Genomic DNA, 23,023 nt, shown 5'->3' on the forward strand with positions numbered 1-23,023 from the left:
CCCCGTACCACGAGCCTCGTTCTCGCCTCTTTACAGCTTCCTGCCAAGTTAGCGTTTCGTTCGGCCCTTCTTTTTTTGGGACGTCTTCTTCGTATTGCCTTATTTCGCGCTCTCGCGTAGCGTAACACCAAAACATGCATATGCGCGCACGTCGCTAAGCCTCGTCTGGTCGCTCAAAACGAGCGGCCAGTGGCGATGTTGCCGGCTCGCCGCTAACGACCTGGCAGAAGACAAGTTGAGCGCTTCGCCTTATTCAGGCGACGCCGAGATGTCGTCCATGTCGTTGCTGCCGTGCACGCTTACGTTGCGCATAAAAGGACCTTCTTTACTTTGCGCTCTCTCTCTCTCTCTCCCTCTGTCTCTCTCTCTCTCTCATACACACGCTGTTTGCTTTGTTTGAGTGCTTATATTTTGTGTCTTTGCCTCTTATTCTCGTAACCCCATTTTCTTTCTTCTTCAGTAGTCCTCATAAGATCCAGCGCGGGACTCTAGAGACGGCTCGGACGTGGCGACGGCCGGCTGCGATTAGTACGGAAACAGGAAGCCGAGACAATGTTATCCGGGTTCTTTTGTTTATTCATTGTCATCGGCTCCTTCGTGAATTATTTTGCCCGAATGTTTTAGTTTTTCTTTTCCTCCTGGGCCCATTTATTTTTTCCTTTGTATTCGCCGCTTATTTCCGCTAAGACATCTTCGAGTGGCGAATGTGTAAAAAAAGAAGAGAGAGAGTCGGCCATGGGCTAGAGAAGTAATCGTCGTCGACGTCAAATGGTTTTTGTCTTTCCGATGACCAAGTAACTACACGAAGGAACGGATAATCGATGGCGTCAGTCTTCGGCCCTGACCCCTTGCACGTGCCAAACAAAGCCGGGACCGGAAGCGCAAGTAGTTATCGCTACGAAAGCGCACATCGGGACACGCGTACACCGTCCAGTTTCATGTCGCAGACGTAAGCGTGCTTCTTTGTGCGTGCTACTTCCTATCGTGCATATGGCGCGCATGGGTTAACGTGTGCACCAGCTATGCGTGCGCGCGCTGAGTGCATATATTTTAACGTACACGTGGAGTGCGTAACTAAGTGCGCGCGTTCTTCCTCAGTGGCCATTGGTACTAGTCCTTCGTAAATTCTTCTTTCTAAATCCACTCATTGTTGTTTACTTGGTATTGCACTCCAGCTGATCCCATAAACATTGCGAGAGCTATAATAATAATCATATATCTGGGGTTAAGCATACTCAAACCGATATGATTATGAGAGACGCCGAGTGGAGGGCTCCGGAAATTTTGACCCACCGGGGTTCTTTAACGTGCACCTAAATCTAAGTACACGGGCCTCAAACATTTTCGCCTCCATCGAAAATGCAGCCGCCGCGGCCGGGATTCGATCCCGCGACCTTCGGGTCAGCAGTCGAGTGCCATAACCACTAGACCACCGTGGCGGGGCTTGTGAGAGCTATGCATCAACGAAGAAGGAGATATCGTATCCAATAGATCAATGAGGTAGAAATCATTTTTGCGGATTCATTGGATGCAATGGACATCCGTGTGTAACGCTTATGTGTGGGCCAAGATGGGTTTCGTTTTGCCATGTGTTTCCAAAAAGGCTGTGTAATTATCATTATGTGTACATTGGGCTCAACCATGAAGCGGTACAAAACTCTTTCCAAGGAACGCTGTATGTTTTTAATAAAGTATGCCGACGAAAGCTTAACAGTTCGATGAAAGATTCGCATGTTTTCATATCGCGTCAGAACTTGAACCAGGGGGCGGAAACGCCCTATACCTCCCATGTACGCGCTCTCGCATGCTGATACGCTGCAGCAGCGCCGCTTCCACCACTGGTGGCTGCCGGGTATCCTACTAGAAATAATTCACAAACTAAACATTTTTTTCATGACGTCACTGCTGAGGTCAGCAAATAGAGGGAAAGGGCGCGAAACCGAGAGGAGGAGGGTTGCCGCGGAAGCCCTCTTTTCCGACTTCGCATGCAAGCGGAATGTGTTCGTGCTCTCTTGCAGGTCCGCTGGCCGCTAGGGCGACGCGGATATTTGTTAAATTTAGTTAAGCATCTTTTTAATTTTGTTCCTGTGTTGAGAAGTGGACAAACTAAAGCTGACCAATTTCTTATTAAGACAAAACTCGATCAACACAAGTAAAATATAAATCTTTTTTTTTAATTACATGCTTCGTACTCAATAACAGAGACATACACGTAGTGTGAAAGTGTCAATCGGCAAAAACAGCTTTAATTTTGAACTGAAATATGCGCATAATGAGCAACCATTGAACCTAGAATATCAGAACCGATGCGAAAATGATTAACAATCACGAGCAGGCCACGTCGTACTCGACTCAATCATGTCTGTTATGACGGCGAACATATTTTCTTACAGAGCTTAGTACCAAACAAGACAGAAGTACAGGGGAAGATGGAGGCATGAAGCGATGAGAAATCGCTGCACAGGGAATGCCGCTGGAGACATTGTTTCAACAAGTTGACTTGTCTTCGTCAGGGCAGCAGCAATGCCTTGACGAAGAAAAGACCACTTGTCGAAACGTTGGCTCCAGCGACATTTCTTGTTAAACGATTTCTTAAAGCATCAGTGAGCCCATTACATGTATTTGAGAGACAGTATTAGAAGTAGAGGACCACAAAATTTCAAACTGGCTACATGCATTTCCATGAACATGAAGGAGCCTATAATTGCTTCACACCATTGAACTACACGGCAAAAGTAAAAGATGAAAAAACTGTGTCGTCGAGCCGGCACGCATTCAAGCCTTTCATAAACGTATTTTGCCAGCAGCTGGTTGGCTGTCGTCATGACGAATTAGTCTAGCGACACTGCGCTTATGTCGGTCCAGTCAGGCTTGCAGAGAACTGGATTTACTCATGTACTCATGCAATATGAATACCTGCTCTAATGGTAGATCCAAAATACTTGTACTCACCCGTGGTCACTAGGAAACCCGAAAAACCTTCGGGGAACTAGAAATTCCTGGGTTAACACACAACAGAGCCGCGCAAAACATGGGACGCCCCGATTTAGCCATTTTCGTCTAATACTCGGTTGGCCTCCTCGACGCGTCCCCCTGCGGCTTCCGTTCGCTGCACGCCCCATCTTATGTCTTATCTTTCCCGTATTCATACTTGGTACGTCAACCGAGCGAGATAACCGAGCGCGATCCAACTTGTGATATCGCTGAGCGAGTGGCAAGGGTGAACAGAGGCAAGCGCTACGAACACAAGTCAACGAGTTCCCGCGCTTCACCCGATTTAAAATTCACAAAATAAGAAATAGAAAAGACAAATAAACAAAATAGAGTTTGTTATAGTTCAATAAAATTTCTTTACTTGTAAAAACTCGTGAAAGAGAATAAATGCGAGCATCCACATCAACCTCATTTCGTTCAACCAGATCTTAGGATGCCCCGGCAGCCGCTACGAGCGCGCACGTTCCTTGAAACCGAAACTAGCGCTGTTTCCGGGGCCTGCTTGAACTGGGTATACGATGGCCTCACTGGTTTAGTAAGGGGGTGGAGGGGGAGGGGACGTTGATACCCTGATTTGTTTACACCCAATTGTGTGTACATATATTAGATACATACACACATGGCTGCAGACCATCCCACCTTTCCTTTCCGATATAGTAGATGGAATTGCGGTTACGCCCCCGGATGCCCTGACTACCATGCCATAGAGTTACACAGCACTTTTACTCGCTTCCTCCTACCATATGAGTAGCCCCAGTTGAGATAATGGTGCACTTTTCCCGCGTGGGTTGGCTAGAACTTTGTTCAGAATAGTTTACAACAGTTAAGTAGATCGCAATGGTAGCCTGCAAGTGCATTACAGAACAAATTTGCCGTGGTATAAAACATTCAGAACACCAAGTAAGTTTTCGCAATCAATACAGGCATAAAAAAAAACGACACGAGTGGCCTGCGGGCAGTGCAGGCGGTTTATAAAAACATAAAAAAGATCAGATGTTGCGAACATACACTTTGCTCACTTGAGTCGATGAAGCGCATCGTTTCACGGTGACGTGCGCTCAGTTTTCCGTGACCGTGACGCGCGATTTTGATTCATCAGAGCTAAAGGTCCGCGCTCCGCCGTGCGCGTGACGAGGCGACATTTACGTGGCCTATCTGCGGAGTGACACGAACGCCGAAGCACACGCCGTTTCATATCCTTTAGGCGCACTCATGCGCATACGAAAGATTGTCCGCGACAAACTTTCCCGATTGATATAGGAAACGCGGTCTTGAAAACACAAACAAGAGTTAAACGTCCTGTTTTCTATGCAGCTAGCTGCCTATCTGACATCAATCTTTTAATCGAATGTACTAGCACGTCTCTTCACGTATTTCACGTATTATTTTTCTGTTTCAGTTACAGTTAGGGCCGTAGCCAGAAATTTTTTCGAGAGGGAAGTGTGTGTGTGTGTGTGTGTGTGTGTGTGTGTGTGTGTGTGTGTGTGTGTGTGTGTGTGTGTGTGTGTGTGTGTGTGTTTGTGTGTGTGTGTGTGTGTTGGGGGGTTCAACCACCTTTTATTCATGTTCGTGCGTTTGTTTGTACGTGCGCGTGTATATGCACGCATGCAAAATTTAAAATTTGGGGGGAAAGGGGTTTGAACCTCCCGGCCCCCCTCCCCTAGCTATGTCAGTGGTCACAGTGTAAGATATTACTTGTCGAACACTCATACGTGCAGAAAGAAGGCACGATGCTGGCAGTTGTTTTCGTTAAATACTTGCGAGCTCACGGTATGTCAGTCTTCCGGGCGGTATCAAAATGTGTGTAAAGGTGCTTCGAATCAACAGGCCGTATCATCAAGCCCACAATGTCCACGCCGCTTTGTGTCAGGTATATTTTAGGCTTAGCTTCCTAAACTTTTTTCCGCCTACACCGACTACTCCGCCGATGTGCCAAGTTTACCATTTCACTGCAGGGACGGGTCAGTGCTCTCACAGTACATGCGATAGTCCTCTGACGGGTAGGGTCTCAGTCTCAGGTAACTCTGATTAAAAAGCACCCAGTAAGTACCTGTATAAAAACTAACAGGCAAGTAGAGCGGGCTCGGATGGTCATCAACAGAGACAGAAAGTTCTCGACACGGCTAGGGGTATAGAGAGACGTTAGACAAAGGGTAGGACAGAGCAGTCAGTGACAACCCCTAGTTCAGCGATTCAAGCGCCGCAGTTCAAGCGGATCGGAACTCGGCGTGCGAGGGAAGAGTGGAAAGCGAGCAAGAGGAAGTTGCTGACAGAGGAGAGAGAGAGAAAGGCAAAAGTAAGGAGGAGAGCAAGACCAGGAGCAGCGGCAGCCGCGGTCCTGTCGTCGACGTCGTCATGGCCTGCATACGCGACGTGCCGTTTCCATCTCGATTGTGTTCGGCTATTGTCCCCACCCCTTCCACCACCGTCGCTCCACTGCGCGCTGACTGGGTTCGGAACGCTGCAGGCTTTCGCTAAGCACGAACGCACGCACACAGGAGCGCGCAGCCAAATGCCGCGTGCTGGTGCAGCAGGCAGCCTCGGGTCAGAACCCCCCGTCGAGGAAAAACCGGAGGAGGGGGCATCTACTGCGACCCCATCCCTCGCTTTCCTCCTCACACCCTCTCTTACACGTCAAGCCCCAGTGCAAGCAAGGCCCATTTCGGCCAGCTCAGTGGTGCCCGCGAACGTCGTTTCCCCCTCGCCCCAACATGGGTCGTTAGGTGTCGTGGCGTTGCGAGTCGGCGGCGGCGGCGCCGGATGCTTGGCACGATTGAGCGGATTGATTTATTGATCCCCTTAATTACGGCCAACGCTGCTGACTGCGCCCCTGCGCGTGCGTGCGTCTGTGTTTGTGCGAGCTTGCCCCGGCCATCGCGCTGTGGCCTCCTTCGAGAGCTGAGGAGCGAGCGGTAGACGACGCGCGTAGGGCTCGTCCGAAGGTCCTGCGGTGCGCGTGGCGCTCTAGCTCCGGCCGGAGAGCCGGGCAGCTGCTACCCGGCTGCCCCAGCCGGACCTTCTCTCCTCTCACCTCTCTGCCTTCCGATTTCTTCTTCTTCTTCCGCCTCAGGTTCCGTCACTGCCGTTGGGAACCTTCACTCCGTCCTTCCTTCCTCCTTCCCCGCTTTCACCGCGTGTGTGCCGTCGACGTGGTCAGCGGACTGACGTCTTCTTCTCTGAGCGACAGCTCCCCTTCTCTTGAGTTGGTTGGGAGCGGTAAGAGAGGGGGCTCCTGTTTGTTTTTCGCGGGACATGGCGAAGAATGTGCTGTCACGCTGACGCGACAGCCGCTTGTCTTGCGGGTTGGGAGCCTGACGACGCACGTCGGCGCCGATGGGCGGCCGTTTGATGCGACACAGATATTGTCCGAGGCATGTGAAAGCTGGGCTCTCGAAGACGCCATATTCGTTCACTGGAAACCATAAAGAGAGAGGCAATGCAAATTTATGTCAACAATATCGCGATGAGAATGCACGCCCGAAGGCTATCGTATTTACGTGGAGACAAGCGTAAAAACAGAAACGAGCTTTATCGGGAGACACGGAGAAAAAAATGTTGTCGTGCTTTTTTTTTACATAGTGTGTTTTAAGGTTGGCCGGTGAAATGCGTGCGACTGTAGGTCCTCCTGAGTACATGGCATAAAGATAGGTTTACGGCGAGCGACACTCCTTGCTTCGTTCCCTTGCGGTGTAGAGCATTTGTTCCTGCATTATTATATACCGCACTGTAGATTGGTGTTCCTGGTTTGTCTGTAATACTTCAGGTCTGCTTCAATCATGAAAGAGGTTCAAGGGAAGATTGTGGCTTGAAGTGATGAACACTAACGGACGGTATACGTCGATATCTTCAGTACAGTAACTATACGTCGTCAAAGGCATTATTCATTTTAAATTAAGGCCCTTTCTAGACACGTTCTGCCTTACATTTACATCGACAATGATCATCATTGGTTTCTGCAAAGTTTTATTTATCTGTGCGGGACTACAGGTGTCACATACAAGGCGTTTTCGCCAGGATACCGTGAACAGGCAAACAACAAATACAAGTTGAAGTAAAATAGGGTTTGGTACCGCTCAATATATTAAACTGTACTATGGAGTAAATACGCCATGTCTGTAATGTTTCCAGTAGATCAAGCACGCATCTGCTTCCCATCCTGTTCCGTCCCTTTAAACACTTCTTTCGTCGCTCACTTTTCACGCAGGAGCTTCGCAATTACTGCATTCCTGGAATGTTCTCGTAAATTCACTCGCACGGCTGAGCTAGCGTGCCTATATAGTTCGTGAAGGCAGTGTGGCAGTCAAGACGCGCCGAATATATTGCGATCGTTGCGTGCTTGCGGTGCTATAGATCGGCACGCGCCCTTCGCTAAACGGCATCACGCACCATTGACCCGCATTTCGCCGCAGCAATTTGTTTCAGGCCATCTAAGACGCCTCGGTTTTAGTAAACGTCCAATGGCGAAAAAACAGCCTTTGAACGCAGTAGCGCGCAATTACTACCGTAAGTCAAGGTATTCATGTTCGCTGATTTACTGTTGATTCGCAGGACAAACCTATGTCTGCAGCCTCTTATACTGCCTACGCGGCAATTTCGATGTTTTAATGCTGTTCAGTGTCTCCTAAAATCTTTTTCGCAGCGATGTTGCTACAAGATGGCAAGTTGGCCTAGTTGGTGCGTATTCATTTCCTGAAAAAAAAAGTCAGTTTCGCCGCAACGGCGAAGCAATAAGTGCGATAGCAACAAATTGGAATGTAACGCGAAGCACGGAAAGCAGCTCGAAATTGCCAGCGCGTCGCTCGAGCCCAAAGGACGCACGAAAAGAACGCACACAGGACGAGCGCGAACTATCATGCGTCACAGCTCGATACTTGAAGCGCACTGCTGAAACATAAAGCCGGACGCACGAAACGAAAGGACAGGTATACACAGGACGAGCGCGAACTAAACGTTGCAGTTGTTACTTATTTCTGTTTGAACAGCGCGCTCCTTTCGCAAACGCGGCCGCTGCAGCGAGCGAAGTGACCTTCGTACGCTCTGTGACTTCAGCGCGAACATGGCGGGGAAAGCACAAGACATACAACCCCCCGCTCTACCCCGCGCCCGCCCCCATTCTTTCCTTGAGATAAGCGCACGAAGGCGACCACGCCCTGTAGGGTAAAGAGCATCGGCGTTCGCAGGAGCAGGGCGGTGACCTTTAAAGACCAGCGCCCAGCGCCCAGCGCGCTCCTCGCGCCATCTCGCTGGTAATGAAGAAACGCTTATTAGCGCCTGCCGTCTCTGAGTCCGGCCAGCGGTAAAGGGTGTGTATATAACGCTCGCCGTTAGCTACGTGGACGATCTGCGTTTCGTGGCGTAGTGGCTAGCGCCACGCGCTGCCAAGCGAGAGGTCCCTGGTTCGATTCCGCGCTTCGGAAGCATTTTTCTGAATTATTTTTCTTTGGGGCTTTCATATATATATATATATACATACATATACGGTGCATGACGGCGGTGGCGACGGGGACGGACAAAAACCAGCCGAGACTGTCCATATAATTGCTATCGCAATAAAAATAAACAGCGAAAAAAAATGTAGACAGGAAAGAAAGACACAGCGCAGCGCTGTGTGTCTTCCCTCTCTTCTTTGTGTACGTTTTTTGTGCGTTGTTTTTCTCCATAAAATTAAATGGATACAATATTTTTATGCCAAAACTTTTTATTATTGTTGACGCATCGTTACCGTGATATGAGTTGACCTTGAAATAACATTTCGGATTTTCGGAAGGCGCACGAAGTCGTATTCATTAGGGATGAACGTTATAGGATTATACAAACAGCTCCAACGCTCCCACGTTTAGCAATACGCAGTCATCTCCCTGTTCCTATACCATAAAGAATCCGGCGAGCCGGTGTCCTAAACATCCAAGTGCTAAAGCGAGAACGCGCTGAGGGAACCGAGTCAGCGGAGCTACTTGACATCGCATAGTCGCTCACGTTCCAAGCTTGGGCGGCCTTGGCCGCCATCATTCCGTTGCAGTGCGTACGAAATTAACGGGTGTAGATACAAACTGCCGCCTCCCTATAGTAGTAGCCAGGCTTCCTCGCTCCAACTTGCGGTGCTGTGCTTGGAAAAATGTTAGGCGCGCGTTGCTTTGAGATTCAATTACGCGGATACAAATGTTCCCGGCGACTCTCAAACTGCGCAGGGTCCCTGTCGCGTACGTTTGCTAGGAATTCGTTCCACGCTGCAGCCTGATAGGCGTCGTGTGCGAGCACGCGTTATGTTGATTAATTCGTCTGGCTCCGACGAAGCTTGTGATTGTCCAAGAGGGCGACGACGCCGCTGTTTGGTCACGAGCTTTCTACGCTCCCGAAAGCTGGCCCTTGTTGGCACACAGACGGAATTCACGCGTTACACTCACGTTGGTATAATGTTCGCGCCGCTGCTTTATCGTACGATATTCAAGTTGCATTGTAGCTATTCGTTATAAACGCCGTGCTTCGTTTGTCCCTCAATAACATTGTTTTGAAAATAAGCGTACGGGACTGCGTAGAAAGGAATTCAATTACAGCCTGATAGGCAGTGAGCTTGCCGAGTTATCTTTTATAGTTGTCGATATGTTCCTTGCGGAAAGGGACTTATACCGCAGAGCTCTTATGTTCGAGGTTGGCCGTGTGTCGTAAATAGAAAGTTATCATCATAATAAACTGGCACGCGCTCTCTTCTTCATTGTCATCATCTGCTTCGCTTCCCGAACACGTGCGTCCATTTCTCCGGCGTGGGATGCAAAAACACTGATGGGCGAGACAACGAGCACAGAGAGAAAGAGAAATATAGACAAAACGAAATTCTTGGCGAGAACTAGCATAGCCACGTATAGTATAGTATAGTATAGTATAGTATAGTATAGTATAGTATAGTATAGTATAGTATAGTATAGTATAGTATAGTATAACAAGGGGTGGGAAAGAGAGAGGTGAGAGGGTAAAATCCTAGCGAAGCTAGGATATGCGAAATGCCCGCCAGGTGTCTTATGACCCAGTCTTGCGCAACTTAGCGCAAGCATTAATTATTAATATTTTTTTGTGTGGTATACTCTTTAATGTACAGCAGGATACACTTTAAACACAGTTCGCCACAGTGTATGTATAAGGCGTATGCAACGAGCAGCGTGCCACAATCCTCGACATCTAACTGTGGACTAACGGCGAAATCTTTAGGCGGGCTGTTGAATCGCTTGTTTGCAATACTCTAATATGGCGAGTGGCCCTTTAAGAAAGTAACCGGCTGTCGAGGCGGGCCAGGTAATTACCTATTGGTTGTTCGTACCTATTATCTGTATCGAAAGCGGCGATAGAGCGTTTTCAACTATGCGCATGCGTTATAAGTCACGTGATTGAGCTAGAAAGCAGATTATTTAAACTTTGGGGCTTTAGGCGGTAAAAACCTTGACACGATTATATTAAACGCCGTAATCGGGACTCTGAATTCAGTTTCGCCGCCGGAGGTTCTGTGAGGTGCCGCTAAATACAAGTAGAAGTAATTGCAACTAACAGAAAAGAAAGCCAAGGAAAGTATAGGGGATGTTACTTGTAGTAATTATGTTGTAAATGTGAAGAAAATAAAGTGGAGGAAAAGATAACTTGCCGCCGGCAGGAACCGAATCTGCGACCATCGGATTACACGCCCGATGCTCTTACCGACTGAGCTACGGCGGCAGTCATCTTCCCGTTCCCTTTCCTTCTATATATTTCTTTCTCTCTGACTCTGCAGTCGTTCTCTCACCTTCTATATATCTCGTTCTCTTTCTTTCTATCTCTTTTTTTTCTGTCTCTCTGGTCGTTCTCCTCTCCTGCTTTCCCTCCACCTCACCCTCACTTCCTTTTCCCACCCCCTTGCTATACTATACTATACAAGGCTATGCTATGCTCTGCTAGCGTGCCTTGATAGCCGAGTGGTTAGGACACTCGCCTTCGGATCATGGGTACGCGGGTTTAAATCTCGCGTCTCCAAGACACTCTTTCTTTAAAAATTTCTCTCTTTCTCTTTCCTTGTCGCTCTACTCGTTCTCTCGCCCATCAGAGTTATTTCATTCTACGCCGGACAACTCGGCGCACGTGTGCTGGGAACGAATCAGAAGAGGACGAAGATGAAGAAGAGGATGAAGAGAGCACGTGCTGGTTCATGATGATGGTAATTCTCTATCAACGGCACACAGCAAACCTCGAGCGTAACAGGTCTGCTGTAAAAGTAAAGCTATTGTCCTGACATACATTGGCGTACGTGCACAACAGGCGTCATTTCTACAACTTCTCTACTTCGAAATCAACAGCAGCGACCGGGTTCAGCACTGTCGCTTCGATTTATCTTCGAAGCCATGCACCATTCAAACGTTCTCCACTTCGCCGCACCCTCCTCAGTACCGCGTCTCTCCCCCATTCTCAATCTTGCTTCGACACGTCACACATGGGTGTCCAATATCCGCTCGCAAATCCCCGACACATAGGCGAATCATTGCACCGTGTAAGCACCGAGCAGTCTGAAAATAACCACCGTTCCGAACATTCGGTGCTTTCTATTTTTCCTCTTATTCTCGATCTCTACTTCTCCGAGCGCGAAGAGGAGTCGCCGAGTTACCGCTACGCAGAAAGAACAGGAAAGCCCAATGGCTGGCACTAGCAGGTAGGTTCACGTTCTGCACAGCCGAAGGCTGCCGACACCTGCAACAAAGCGCTCGCTCGCGATCTAACGCTACGTGTATGTACATACCATAACAGCGCATCTGTAATCGGTGGCAGTGGGTTCGAACGCGGTGCAACCACCCTGCCGCTGCATCGACGTCGGTATACGTACGGCGCACGCGCAAGCTAGAGAGTGAGCGAGAGAGAGAGAGAGAGAGCGATCCGTTTGTCCAAGCGAAGCGTAATTACGGGGGCCTTCGCCGCAGGCCCGCAGCGACGGGGAGCGTTATTGCCCTCCGCCTGGACATGATAGGTAAGCAAGGCGGCTGCGTATAAATATTGGGCTAATAACCAGCAGCCCCTCGGTTCTGCAAGGCGCGTCGGTTCGCCCGTGGTCTCGTGCTGCGGCGCGGCGCGTCCCCATAAGGAGCAGTTGCCTGGGCTCTGCCTTCCATATACGGTCCCGTGCGACAAAGCCCCTTTTCTTCGGCGTCTCGCTAGCTTTGAGCGAAACTATTCTCGCGTAACTTCACGAGTAGGACCCTCGAGACCGCGGTTTCTTCAGTGCGATCGAGGAGAAGAGAAAGGAGGAGAGAAGGGAGGGTTTGAAAAGAGCTCGTGATCGTTTGCGGCCGACGCGTCATTAGATGGCGAAAAAAGCGAGCTTTACTATAGCGGTGCGATGGGTAGAGTATAGGCGTTTTGGGAGATTATGCCGCGGAATGTAATGGTATCATTCGTCATACCAGTTCACTCGTAGTACCCTTGTTAAGGAAGAAATGTAGCATTGATATATTGTTTTTCGGAATTTTCTGAGGCTTATGAATCGAAATTTTCCGGGGCTTCGAAATACCGGCAACTGTGGAAGTGCGTGTACTGCTACGTTCTCTGTAGGCTGGGTGTCTCTTCGCGGTGCTTTTAGTGGTAGAAAAAGAAAACGCGGGTTAGCGAAAGTGTACTGTAGATTTTTGGCAGAAGTTAAGAGATTGAAAACGAGCAAATTGTCCTAGTGCTGCGTTTTGAAAGCTTGTTTATGATGTTAGTACAACTTGTACAGCTACGGCAGTATAACGTGTAACCCCGCCACGGTAGTCTAGTGGTTATGGCGCTCGACTGCTGACCCGAAGGTCGCGGGATCGAATCCCGGCCGCGGCGGCTGCATTTTCGATGGAGGTGAAAATGTTTGAGGCTCGTGTACTTAGATTTAGGTGCACGTTAAAGAACCCTAGGTGGTCGAAATTTCCGGAGCCCTCCACTACGGCGTCTCTCATAATCATATCGTAGTTTTGGGACGTTAAACCCCAGATATTATTACTATTAGTAGTATAACGTGTAGATTGTGCTTAAGTTGAAGGCGTCGACGTTCTGCACACTATGATGTACAGCCCCGTCCACGTCTGTGTAGAGCGCGCGAGCAGCCGGCTTTGCTCTGCGGGGTGACACCTTGCGGTGGTTACGGCGTCTGACGTGGGGTGCCCAACAGAATGCGCGGCCTAATGGGCATGCAGACCTGCGCACCTTGCTTTAAACACGAAATTATGTTGGTAACCGCCGTTGCTCTCTCGGTTGTGCGGATTATCCGGTGTTGTCATTCTTTCCACGTGACCGCGTGGCTCAGAACAGTTACGAAGTGCGCATCGTTTGTTCTGAAATAGTCGGACGCGTGTTATCAGTCCAAACGCGTCATTGCTTGGCAACGATATGTCGCATGCGACATGAGGCCGAGCGCATATTCGGTTAAACAAGGGCACTCTTCAACAGCATCACTCGCGCATAGCAGGTCTGCATGTCTGTTAGGCCGTGCATACTCCTGGGCACACCACGTTAGACCCCGTAACCGCCGCAAGGTAGACCTTATACGACGGATTTTTTTCGAATGAAATCTGTTGGATTATAAATAATTTCTTGAGTAATGATACGATCATGGAGTTCAATCAGATCCCCCGTCTTTCGAAGCTCTTTACTCCAATATGTAGGAAATCGGAAACTCCCATCTGGTTATCCCTCTAACCTGTACCCTCCCTCTCTAACAAGCCCCACCCGCCTTAGTTCTAAGGAACTTTTGACTGAATAAACGTTCATTCTCTCTCCCTCTCTAACAAGATGTAGTTCGGTGTTTGATCACGTATGTTTGCGGAGGCGTGTGTTGGGCTCCGCAATCCGACTACCGAAGTACAGTCTAACATGAGGTACCATGGCTATCCCAATCAACCGCAATGGTACATCTTCACTTCACCTCACTGAAGGCATTAACGAAAATAGCTGCATCTCCCGAGCAACTACCTGCCACAGAGATAGCCGATCATCTTTATTAAAACAACCTGACTGTGCCGCCTGCGAGGTGGCGCTGACCGTTACTTTACAAAGCCCAGGAGGGACGTCCAAATGTGAGTACATACGTCGTTATACTATGGCAAAATGTTTTTATTATTATTATTATTATTATTATTATTATTATTATTATTATTATTATTATTATTATTATTATTGAATTAATACAAACAGATGATACAAATAAGGTGCCAGCTACTCCTTGGCTCTGAGAATAGACGGAACATGCGACAAACAGGATTCAAACATACAAGATAACATCGTCGAAGTAACACCATGACATAAAAAAAAATATCTCCGGTGCGTACAGCATACAAGTCTTTTATCACATACAAGTTAAGGTAGCTCCAGGACATTACAGCGGAAAATCGGAAATATGGGAAGAGTAATGTCGCGTAACAAGAACCGGTCGAATCATTCCCCGGCACATAACTATCAACATAACATCGCCAGCAACTGCATGCAAAAGTTTCACCTACGCATCTCATTACTTTCAGCGGCACGCAGCGAGCTAATTTTTCCTCAATAACAAGGATCCGGCCGCTACCGCGAACAGAAAGACCGGTAACAACTACTTTTTCATTAATGTCTTTTTATTTGCTCTCGATCAACAGCTCGATCGTCAATAGTTCAGCTTATTTGTAGTACGAGACACGAATACCGTGCCAGTGTCCGGAGCACTGATAAGTGTCGCCCAGCTGGAACACGCAGCTGATGTGCCCTCAGTTTTCAACGCTGCACCAAGAGAACACGCCATATTAATGTGGAGATAAGCGAGCACTTAATTCTATCGACATTTCTCGTATTGCAGCTTTCCAAATCTGCACCACGTGGAAGATGTGTTTGTTCGCTGCAGTGCCGAAGTTGCTTTTGCAGTGCTATCAGTAAGCCCGTTTCCCTTTCATTACCCGAATTAGCGGTGTATGCTTGCTAGATTGAACACACACGAGGAGGTAGAACCACTTCTTGGCGGCCCGGAAATATACTTTGCGGTTGACAGCACCGATCAAGACAATCTGTCTCATTACCTTAATGAACATGCAGGACGGTGAAAGCGATAAGCCACAGCCCCTCGATTAGGGTAGGACGAGTGGCTAGGGCAGAATGACGAGCGAGTGCCTTCAAGTGCAACGGGCAAAGTAATGTCGTGAGTGAGAAAGTTTTGTAGAGCGCATGGTGTATTTAGACAAAAGGCTGGGTTTGCCTGCAGGCGCAACACGCTATCGCTTTACGCTTGACGTGAGCATCGACGTTTACTGACCCCCTGAAGTCCTCTGTTTACCGTTCTTTTTTGTTCAGTTGGTAAGTGCAAAAAAAAAAAAACAATGTATAAAAGCTGACATGGTCCCTATGCATTCGCCTAAGACGACTCGGTTGCGAAAGTCATTTTTTTTCTTCTCAGTCGATATAATACCCCTCTCCCTTTCCCCTCCCTCCGAAAGTTTTCTGCACTAACGTGGTTTTGCACTGCCTCCGGGATCGTAGGCATTTCAAGCATTCTGCTCCTCACCTGGTTTGCACTGGCTCCTGGATCAGCTCATATTTGACAAAGCGACGACTTCATGTGATGACGTCGTCATGCGACATCACGTTATGTGATGTCATGATGACGCCACTAGTTTTGGCGACTTGTGAGGTCAACGTTACGTCATATGGTGACGTCATGCCGTGATGATTATCTTTTGCCACACTCGTGTTGAAGTCGACGACGCCGATGGTCAATTTTCACGTTTAATGAGGCATCTAAGGTTTTCGCCTTAATAAAGAAAAAGTGACATTCGCACTCAAAGGGGTTTGTGACCCCGGACGTCATGCCACAAGTGAGGTCTACGTGAAGTTCACCAAGACTTTCTTGCTGGCTCGGCTAATTTATGCTGTGCCTTAACAAGAGTTGACGTGCGTTGCAAGGTGAACGCAAGACGCGAGCTAGGCGGAAAAGCACCACAAATTCTTCTAGTATGAATGTAACTTTGAGCTTGTTTTCGATTTTGGTTTTGCGTCCACTTTGAAGCGTACGGCAACAGTTATTAGTGTTGACATAGCGCGGCTAGCTTTTTTTTCCCGCTCCGCTTCAAACACTCGCATAAGTAAATTAGTGATATACCTCAGCCGCCCTAAGCCAGCAAGACCAAGCGCCCTTTCTCTAAAAAAAAAAATCTGGCGTACTGGTCTATCCGATCTTCAACGCGAACCGCTATGAAGTAGTTGTTGCGGTTTCTTCGAGAAACCGGACTGATTGACAAATTGTAACTCATCACAGACAATGTTGGTGTGTCGTACTTGGACAGTGCTATTGTATGACTTTGTAGTGTCGTCACAGACTCTTCTTTTCTTTCATTAGTTTACAGCTCCTTTTCCGTTCCCATGCACAGTGTAGAAAACCGGAGATTTCGTTTTGGTAACGTTCCCGTCTTTACTTCAATCTTTCTTTCTTTTCTCTTTCTCTCATGACTTTCTTGGCGGCTTTGCTTACCAGTGGCTTTCCTCGAAAGGAAAGAAACAGAGGGGGTGATGGTGTTCATTTCAGGTGATATTTTGAATGACACGTGCGCTGTATAGAAGTCTTTTGCCAGTGGTTCAAACCCCATGATCATCCAAGATTTGAGTTACTGCCAATAGCTCGCTGGAACCTGGTCAAAGTTAATCAGAAGACCTCCACCACAACGTGCTTTAGATTAAGAACGTCATTTTAACAGTGAGGCTGTTCTAGTTCGGCGTGAAATGCGTGGCCAAATCCCACTACTCACCGCTACGGCGTCGCCTGTATTGACCCTGATGGGTGAGCGAACGAGTACAGAGAGAGCAAGAGAGAGAGAAAGAAAGAAAAAGGGAGACAGAAAGAAAGATATAAGTAAAGGGAAAGAGAAAAATTCTTGCCGAAAAAAAATCTTCACGAGGCGGAATTCGAACCCCAGTACCCTCGATCCAAAGGCCAGCCTCCAGGCTATCCAGGCACGCTAGCAGAGCATAGCATAGCCTTGTGTAGTTTAGTGTAGCAGACGGGGGGGGGGAGAGTGAACGTGAGGAGGAGGGAAAGGAGAGGTGGAGAGTAAATCGTAGCACAGAAAGAATGAGAAACAGAGAAATATAAAGAGGTCGAGAGAGAAAGAAAGATAGAAACAAGGAGGAAGCAAGCATCGCGTCGTCTAGCGACCAGATACCGGACCACCTGGCCAAGCCGCGCATGCTCAGTAGCTAAGCCACGCCCATCGACGGAGGCATCGCGCGCAACCTCTATAGTGCATATCCTCCGCTCTATAGCGCGTAGCCCGGCTGCGCCCGATCGTGTCCAGAGAATCATGGGGCGTCCTAAGAAAGTGTGTACGCACGAGAAGGAAGCCGCGCATCTCGAAGCTAGACGTGTCGGTCGACGGGCAGTACGAGCGGCGACGGGCCCGTGCTTCGTTGTGCCAAGCTTTGAGCGACTTAGTGCAAACCGGCCGCACTTTTTTTTTCGGAATAATTTAAATATAATAATGCTAAACTTTCAGAATATCGCGAGGGAGAGACAGAATAACATCAAGATAGACGGAGAGAAGCATTCGCAACCTGAGGACTTCTGCCGCCCGTCGCAACTGACAGCCAGACGCAAGCGACAAGATTAGAAATCAAGGCGAGTGTAAGGGGCGTTTGTCCCAAGTAGTTAACCGAACCGTCTGTTGTGATCTCGGTGAAATGGCACCTCTAAAGAGGCGCAAGAGAAAAGTGCTCGACTCGGAAAACCTTGTGCAGAGCAGCGCAAACGATCGAACCCGCTTAAGAGCCCAAAGACACGTTTCCTCCATCAGAATGGGAACCCGATGCGTGTCGTTTGAAACAAGTCACAGTGGAGAGTCCTCTAGGGGGGGGGCCCCCTCACCTGAACTGCTACGTTTGTTTACCTTAGGTGCCTATAGTGTGGTGCCAGCCCGCGTCTTTTTAAAGCGCACGTGTGTGCGAGGAGCGTGATGCGTAGATGTAACATTGTTGCATTGTTTTCTCTCCCATAGAGAAACGTTGTTGAGGTGCACAGCGGCATCGAACGTACAGTGTTTCTAGTTGGTGCCTTGATCACACACGACGAGGTACTCTACGGCTTGTCCATACTTTTATTGAGAAGGAAGTGACGCTTAGATATAACAAGGGTATACAAATTGACAGCATCACATTTTTTGATGGGTGCTCCAGTGTTAGTAATGATGAAAAGTGAAATAAAAAGAGATAGTAATGTATAATATGCATTGAAATAGGGAAAATGAAGCTACATCTGCAAAGTTACCTCGATTGTATAGTATTTGTTATGAATACCGATTACATGGTTCTGCTTTCTTCCGTATGACCCAACGAGGCTCGAGAACATTGCGATTACGCTGCAGAACGCGCACACGTTATTCTACAAGATCATTTGCAGCAACTGCCGCGTTACATACAGGTATACAGTATGCACAGTACTGGTACACGCACAAAACATTTGTCGATTCTCTGTGGAGTTGCATGATCAGCTGGCGCTGCAGCTGAAGGAATTAGAAAATCGCGTTGATGGACACAGTGCTTTCAATGAAAATTATAGGCTCTGGCTAACAACGTCATAGAAGTCTGCTGCTTCCCTTGCCCTGTTTATCAATGAACCCCTGCTTTACTGCGCTCGCTCCCCAGTATAGTCTTTCAAAACAGTTCCAGGGCCGCCCACGTGCCGCGACCGCAACGATCGCGCTTATTAATTTCGGCAAACAGAGCGGGGTAATTGCCCGCTGCCGAGCTAGGAGCGGTGGTATTGTTCAACACAGTCTTGCGTGTGACAGCAGCGCACCCTTATTCGGGACAGCAAGCTCTCGCCCCTGCGTATCCTAGCAACGGCCATCGGGGTACGTCAGTGGAACGGTCCCTCTTCAGCTATATCGTCGCTTGAGCGCCGCGTATATGCAGCGCAAGGCGTCACTTGACACTTTTTGGGCGAACGAACGAGGCTGACACGAACACAACGTTCCAAGCGAAAAACACAGTCGGCAATAGATTGCCACCGTTACGCGCTTTACGAAAACTGGGACGATGACACGCGGGCGAAAGCGAACAGGCGCGAGCCACTTGCGATGCGCGGCTACGGCGCTCTGCTTTGCTCGCGGCGGTTTTCCTCTTGCTTCCGCATAGTCCTCCATGTCAAGCGGCCAGAGTGCCACGCTTGCATGTCACGTCGCAGGCGTTTATCTTCATTGCGAGTCCCAAGCCAATCAGTGGATGACGTCACGGTGTGGCCGCACGCACGAGGCACCCGCCTCTATACCGCACTTACATGCGTGATCCTTGGTTCTCGTCACTGCTCGTTAGCCTGGGCTGTGGGCAGCGACACGCGCCTCTGGCGCCATGTAACTACGTGCGCGGGCCTTTAGTTGTTGCCTGGAAGGAGGATTTAGCCGGCGGCCTCGATTATGTGTCTGGCCGCGGGCATAAGAAGGCGAAATGAATTGCGCGTGCCCTGCAGGCATGTTCCTACTGTTTTATGCCTTTACTCCACCAATATATTTATTTGTTAAAGCGAAAGTCTATGTCTCGTGAGTCACGAAATTTTTGAGATTTGGCGAGACTTAACGATACATCGTGATACCTCGTCGGCAGCGGCGTTAACACGAATGGTAAGATAAAGGAAGCTAAGTAATAAAATTCGGTGAAAAGTCAAGTTATACTCAAGAAAATTTATGTGTGGCGTCGGCATACGGAGAGTCACATGATCTCACTGTCCCATGGTGTCCTGAGTGATGTCACAAACCACAAAATTTTGTGACGTCATCATGATGACGTCATTACATGGCGCCATGCAGCGCCGTGTGTTCTCTTCTACAATCAAGACATGCGTCTTGAATTGTACCGCTGAGGTCGCATAGCAGCTAATTCGTACGGCTGCTGAGCTGGAGGACGCGGGCTCGATTTCCTGCCACGGCGGCCTCATTTCGATGAGCGCGAAATGCAAGAACACCCACGTACTTTGATTTAGGTGCACGTTAAAGAACGCAAGGTAGTCCAGATTAATCAGGAATCTCTCAGTACTACGCGCCTCAAGACCATGTTGTATTTTTTATAATTGTAAAACAACAATCTTTTTTGTTGCTCACAAAGTAACTTATTTTGCACACAATAAATTACCAGTTTTTAAATGTTCATTCTATAGTCTCTAGTTCTGGCATCCCATGGGTTAGTACATTAAAAATTACCACTTTATCTTCGCTTCTGTGCTTTTAATAATTTCCGGCACCATCGAGCGAAGGAAACGGTAAAACCCTATACACCGTCAAGGCCAACGACTCATCGCGTTTCGTAAAAAAGGGAGAAAGAAAAGTAGCAAACGTTGACATTAGTTCGTAGAAACGTTCGTAAAAACCTTTATAAAAATAAATCTAGGAGGCGAAAAAAAAGTCAGCATGCATAAATCACACGCTGCCAATTCCACGTAGTCAGCTGATGACGCACAACCTTGCTTTTCGCTCTTGTTTACGAAACCGATGTCGTCCCATCACGAGATAGTTTCCGTAAGAGGCTGTGATACAGCCGTCGCGACGGTGGTGCTCATTACGTAGAATATTCGACACGCGCTGGGTTGCTAGAACAGGGGAAAAGAAAGTCGAATAAACGCGTGCTCCACTTCCCACGTATACGCATTACAACGAATATTGCGAAGGACGACGCATCGAAGAATGCGAGCGGTAACGAAGCTAGCGGGTGCCGTAATATCGGTGGCACTTAGTGCTGCTTCAGGATTGAGTCTTATCCCCCGGCGTTATGATCGCGCCATAATGTTGCGTCAAGCATCGTTGTAATGACGTAGAAGCAGGTGGGGTGAGGAAGGTTGAGGGAGAGGGCACTAAATGAACAGGCACTGAAGGGAATCTGAAATCGCTTGCTTCAGATCGGAGGATCCCGTTTCACCCGCTGTACTCTGTGGAGGTTTACGTAATATTCATACGACTGACGAGTACGACGCGAAGCAATGACAGGTCGTAATGAGGATAAAAAGAAGGCCCCAAAGGTAATATACGGTTGCTCGGGATCTTTTTTTTATTTATATATTTGTACACTCTTGCAATTGCGTGACTGATGTTTCGTTTCGCGAGCTTCTTTGAGCTCGCTTTACGCTCACTGATAGGTACGGCGGGGGGTTGATCGAATGGGTTAGGCCTTCAAAGCGGAGAGAGCGCAAAGTAAAGAAAGCTATCGAGCGCAGGAGGAACGAAATCAGAGCCCCACGTGAGAGGGGGGGAGGAATGCTTTCGGCGAGGACGCCCGGCGAGCGGAAGAAAAATGTCGAACGGCTGCGGCGCGTTGTTTTTCAAGTTTGCTACTGAATAATTCATAACAATCAGAAGGGGTAACGTCGACGGGGAGGACCGAATGAAGACGGAACCGTCACGGGATACAAACGATAAAATACAAACACATCTCGAAGGGTTAAAAAAACAAACAAACAAAAACAGAGGCTTCGGTATAGGGAGGGACGAATAATAAAACACTCTATTTCACGGAGTGCGCAACAAAGGCCCCAGCGAGCGAGCGGATTTCGAGCGGAAATCGGCTGCTTCGATAGACACGGGAGAAGCGCGGCTGGCAGTCGCTCTGCAAATTGGTTCGCCTCGCGAGAAACAACTACATTGGAACGAGGCTGCTCGTTTACTGTAGATTCGCTTTGTCAGGGATTGGCGTCTGTATACACGCCGTTGCTCGAACTTGGTTTTCACGTGTTTGTAAGAGTCTTTCCTCGCAAACTTTGTTTCCTGCCTCTCGAGGCGTTGGCCTCGACCGAGTCGAACGAAAGCGTCAATCTGTTTTACAGCGGGCGTAGAATTTTTAACTTCAGATAGGGCAGCGCTTTGGGACTACTCTCCGAAAAACGGAGGCCGACGTGTTTTTATTCCGCGAGTCGTCTGTTTCGAGGTAGAGCGTTTTGTACTGTTATTTTCTGGTTGCGGAAAAATCAATGATTTGTTCACCACGTTTTGCGTAAGCTCGTGTGCGCGTTATCTCGGACGGCGTTTTGTTTAATGTCGCTTTCCTTTGCGAAGAAAAAGACACTTTCGAGCAGTCTGATTTCCCAATTATCTGGGACGCTTCTCATGTTCTTGCTGTTCAACGAAAATGCTGTCTCGGGTATTGGATTTTGTCGTGCAAGGCATTGTGCTTTAATGCAACCTCCAGTTTCTTGACACTCTGTGTTAAGAAAATCTTTGATACGGGACCAACGAACATGCATGCTTCGTCTTTTTTTTTTTTTTGTAAAGTGAAATGCTCCACTTTTCTTTTCTGCCTACATTTTTCAACGTGTACTTCATATCTGTCGAGGTTCAGTACCTATTGTTTGTTCATTAGGGAGGTGCTATAGTTGTTCACTTGTGCTCTGCGGGGCCCGTATTCACAAAGTTGTTTATTCGTAGCTCCTGTTAGCTATGGGACAGTTGCCGTCCCTAATGATAATGTGTACAACATCACTACTGGCTGACATACGCTCTTACATGTAACTCTAGCCCCAGCAGGTTTCGTGAATATGGACACACAAGCAGAAATTTCCCATCTTCAAAATGTATTGTGCCGCCCGTTGTAGAGTTCTGTAGCACCCGTTTTACGGTGGGTCGTATTTCTAAAACCAGATAGGTTTTTCAAATAAAAGTATCAAAGCAATAGACACACTGTTTAAAAACCTCCGTTTTTTCGTTCCGTTCTTACAAAACATTGAAGGGGTGGGTTTGAGGACTCTATTGAGCGATTGTGCGCGCCAATTTTTTTGTTGTTGCAAATTTTTTCCGATGTCGTAGTTACGAGAAGTTATAACAAGCTCCTCCTTTCTTGCTCTTCTTTTGGGGCCCTCAGGACATTGATCAAGACAAATTAACTAGCCCCAATTTTCTCCTGCCACGACAGGAAAGCCGATGTCAACAAGGTTATCTAATTAGGTGATAGCGACAATAAATGATACAAACGCAAAGTGTAACAGCAGGCCTACTGCAAAGAAAAAAAGGGACTTCTAATGTAACATTCTTGTCTCGTCGAAATGACCAAGAGTGCAGCATGCAAC

At 48.1% G+C, this 23,023-nt stretch overlaps 1 protein-coding gene and 1 non-coding gene across 2 annotated transcripts in view; one reads left to right on the plus strand and one right to left on the minus strand.

Moving 5' to 3' along the window:
- The window catches only part of LOC119381769 (Down syndrome cell adhesion molecule-like protein Dscam2), a 400,583-nt gene that overhangs the window by 137,573 nt on the left and 239,987 nt on the right, over positions 1 to 23,023 (plus strand).
- Trnat-ugu (transfer RNA threonine (anticodon UGU)) lies at positions 10,622 to 10,695 on the minus strand. Its single transcript has one exon. It is a non-coding gene; the product is annotated as a tRNA-Thr (tRNA).

This window comes from Rhipicephalus sanguineus, chromosome 2 (genome assembly GCF_013339695.2).
Source record: "Rhipicephalus sanguineus isolate Rsan-2018 chromosome 2, BIME_Rsan_1.4, whole genome shotgun sequence".
Classification (NCBI taxonomy): domain Eukaryota; kingdom Metazoa; phylum Arthropoda; class Arachnida; order Ixodida; family Ixodidae; genus Rhipicephalus; species Rhipicephalus sanguineus.